Here is a 4,338-nt window from a genome sequence, read left to right on the forward strand (position 1 = left end):
AAGTGAATTGTTCAAGGTCACATAGGTAAGTTGTGGCAGGGATAATTCTGTATTAGCATTAGGTATCCTGATACATAGGCCACTGTTCTGTCAATTTTGTACTCCTTCTGGAGTTAAAGATTCTAAGTTGTGGAAAATTGAATTTGGAAATTTAGTGGTTGCTATGTTGTTATGGTGAGAAATTTCTGTGTATAGCTATGAGTTGCTTAAATTTTATTCAATATATTTTTCTAGTATGTTTGCTATTTATTTGAAATGTATAACAAGTAGCTTCATCTATTTGCCAAAAAAAATTTTAAAGATTTATTTATATTATTTGAAAGTCAGAATTACACAGAGAGAGAAGGACAGGCAGAGAGAATGGTCTTCCATTCACTGGTTCACTCCACAGTTGGCCTCCATGGCTGCAGCTGTGCTGACTGGAAGGCAGGAGCCAGGAGCCTCTTCCTGGTCTCCTATGCAGGTGCAGGGGCCCAAGGACTTGCACCATTTTATAGTGTTTCCCAGGCCATAGCAGAGAGCTGGATAGGAAGTGGAGCAGCCAGGTCTTGAACTGATGCCCCTATGGAATACCAGCACTGCAGGTGGCAGCCTCACCCACTATGCCACAGTGCCAGCCCTTGCCAAAAGAATTTATAGAAGCTATTCCATATATACACTTAACAATTATTTAGTTACTTGACATGAACTATCCCTGCATATTTGAAAATTTTGAATGGTATCACTTGGGTTTTAAGAATGTTATATTTTAGGTCTCTTAATATTTTTAGTGATGATGTTTTAAAGGCCCTTTCTGTTTTATGAAAAATGATAAGGATTTTGTTTTACAATGGCCATAGTATTACTACTTAAAGCAATAGATTAAATAAAACTTTTAAACAAAGTCATTTAATACTGAATTCTAACACACTGGTATATTTTAAAGTGAGAAGCCGGATTTCTTTCAGATATTCTAAAGAAGAATGATAATCAAAATTGAAGACATCTACAGTTTTTAATCACTTGTTTTAAATATTGGTCATAATGGTCCAATTTTGAGTTTAATTTTAATTAGCTTTTAAATGATTCAATATGTTTTATAGAAAAAATTCGGAGAACATAATTATATACTCAACCTCCCTCCCTTCTTTTTCCTTCTTTGTCATTTTTTTTAGCTTATGAAATGACATTTTCAGTTTACATTACATTAAAAAGGGTTCTTGAATCAAGGGACAAGTTTAACAGGCAAAAAGCAAAAAGATCGTAATTTAGAGGGAATACAGACAATGGCTCTAAACAATATTTGAATATCACATCTAAACAATATTTGAATAAATTGATAAATATTTTAATTTCTCCTACTAAAATGCTCAAAGTCTTTAATTATTTATCAAATATTAGTGCAAAATTATGGATTTAAATGATCCCAAAAAGTGATGAATTTTTGTGTAATAAAGTCCAATTTTTGTCAAGGCTTTTTGACAGTCTCACAGAAAACTTATGTTTGTGAATGGGAAGAATAATACCAAAATATCCATACTACCAAAAGCAATTTGCAAATTCAATGTAATCCCAATCAACATACCAACGATGTTCTCAGAGCTAGAAAAAATGATGCTAAAATTCACATAGAAACATGAGAGATGCTTAACATCTAAAGCAATATTATAAAGCAAAAAAAAAGCTGGAGACATCACACCATATTTTAAGACATATTACAGGGGTCAGCACTATGACAAAGCAGGTAAAGTCACCGTCTGCAGTGCCGGCATCTCATATGGGTGCCAGTATGTTTCCCAGCTGCTCCACTTCTTATACCCCTCTCTGGTATAGCCTGAGAAAAAAGTAGAAAATGGCCAAAGTCTTTGGGCCCCTGCACCTGCATAGAGACCTGGAAGAAGCTCCTGACACTTGGATTCAGATCAACAGAGCTCCGGCCATTGTGGCCATTTGGGGAGTAAACCAGTGGATGGAAGACCTCTCTCTCTCTCTGCCTCTACCTCTCTGTAACTCTGCCTTTCAAATAAATATACTGCAAAAAAAAAAGAAGAAGTGTTAGCACTGATATAATAACAGACACATAGTTCAATGGAAAAGACTTGGTAGCATAGAAATAAACCCAAATTTCTACCAGCAACTCATATTTAACAAAGGAACTCAAATGAACTGGAGAAAGAAGAATCTCTTTCACAAGTGGTGCAGAGGAACTTGATTATCCATATGTAGAAGCCTGAAAAGAGACTCCAACATCTCTTACACTATGTGAAAGTGAACTCACAGTGAATTAAAATGTAATCATAAGACCCAAACCCAAGTAAACATAGGGAAACTCTAAATATTGTCAACACACAATAGCTTTTGGGTAAGATTCCAATAGCAATAGTCACAAAAATAAAAACAGAGACATTTGAGTATATCCAACTAAGATACTTCTTCACAACAAAGTAAACATCAGAGTGTAGATACAATGAACAGATGGCAGGAAAAATTAAAACTCTGAATGTTTACAGATTTCCAGAACATTTACATGAATTGGAAAAACTCCAAAAAATACAGTGAAGAAACAGGCAAGGATCTGAATAGACATTTCTCAGAAGAAATGTACATGGTCAAAACATGTGAATATGCCCGATGTCACTAGCCATTATGTAAATATAAATCAGAACACCATATCAGTCTCCAACACCTGTGGGAGAATACAACACTCAGGTGTTTGTGTGTGCAGCAAGTGGGTTTAGAGGACCCTGTTCACCTCTGGAGAGCAGAGCCTACAGGGAGGTAAAGAAACCTTACTGCGCAGGGGCATGCTAATCTTCTCTGTATCATTCCAATTTTAGTATATGTGCTGCCGAAGCGAGCACATGTGCTGCCGAAGCGAGAAAGAGATGAAAAGAATTTATCTCAGCTAGCCACTAATATTCAAGAAACAAGGTCTTCAGGAAAGCCAACTCAACTGACATTTTCATGTCATTGTTAAATAAAGGAAAAATTATCTAGGTTCAGCAATACGTAGTTTATAAGAGAAAGACTACAGAGTAATTTCCTTGGCATAGAAATAACTTTGTTTTTTTTTTTTTTTGTTTTTTTTTATCCATGAGGGCTTGCTATCACCACCACACACCCACATCCCATATACAAATGCCTGGCTTGAGTGGTAGCTTCTCTGCTTTGAGGCAAGTTTCTGCTAGTGTGCACCCTGGGAGGAGACGGAGGATGGCAGAAGTGCTTGGGTCCCTGCACCCAAATGGGACATCCAGAATGAATTCCCAGTTCCTGGTTTTGGCTTGGTCAAGCTTTGGCTATTGCAAGTGTCTGGGGAGTGAAGCAGTGGTTCCCTCTTCCTGTCACTCTGCCTTTCAAATCAATAACTGTTGTTGGTAATGACTAATAATGATATTCACTGATTGTCAAATTTTGAATCTATTAATTATAGACAATTTCTCTTTGTATTTTTAAACTTTCATAATGTTCTGTAGCCAATTTCATCACTAGAAATAAAAACTTTTCCTCAAAAAAAAAAAAAAAAGAAACCTTACTGCTTTCCTAATGTGCTTATTAAGTTCTTGACCAGCGCCTGTTAGTCTTGCCACAAACTTTCTAGTCTTACTACTTTCCTTCTTCTTCTTCTTCTCTGTGACTTGTAAAATAGTATACATTCTATATACTGTGGATACTTTTGATTTATTTTATTCCTTCGGTCTCCTATGAAGTTCCTCCACAAAAGCACAGCCCTCAAAATATTCATTCATTTATGCAGTCTGCAGATTTCATGAGCTACTAAATTCCAAGTAGTATGTTAAAGGCAAGATCTGGGCCTAAGAGAAAAGTGGTCTAAATTCTGTGCCTAGAAGAGGATTTGGGACATAGTAGAACTTCAGTGAAGTGCTATGTGAATGACATGCACTCATTAAATGAGTAATCTAAAGCATACACTTCATTTAAGCAACACAGCAGCCCTACTCACCTCAGGTAGAGCAATTGAGAGGAATAATGTGAACAAAAATAAGACATCAATAAGTTGAATAATAACAGAGAAAAAACAAAATGAGATAGATGCCAACATTACTGAGCTATTTTTGAGGAATTAAATTGATAGAGGGGCTGGCATTGTGGCCAAGTGGGGAAAGCTGCAATCTGTGAGGCCAGCATAACATCTGAGTTCCACTTTGAGTTTAGGAATCTCCACTTCCAATTTAGCTCACTGCTAAACACCTGGGAAACCAGCAGAAGATGGACGAAGGACTCAGGTCCTTGCCACTCATGTGGGAGACTTGGATGAAGCTCCTGACTCCAGCATGCCCCAGGCTCAACTGTTGAAACTCTCTGGGGTGTGAGCCAGCAGATGAAAGCTATCTATGT

At 36.9% G+C, this 4,338-nt stretch overlaps 1 pseudogene; it reads right to left on the reverse strand.

Moving 5' to 3' along the window:
* Positions 1-2,772: 2,772 nt before the first annotated feature.
* Positions 2,773-2,840, reverse strand: LOC138848288 (U6 spliceosomal RNA; annotated as a pseudogene).
* Positions 2,841-4,338: the final 1,498 nt, after the last annotated feature.

Source organism: Oryctolagus cuniculus, unplaced genomic scaffold (genome assembly GCF_051225735.1).
Source record: "Oryctolagus cuniculus isolate XC-2025 breed Fujian yellow rabbit unplaced genomic scaffold, ASM5122573v1 ptg000037l, whole genome shotgun sequence".
NCBI lineage: Eukaryota > Metazoa > Chordata > Mammalia > Lagomorpha > Leporidae > Oryctolagus > Oryctolagus cuniculus.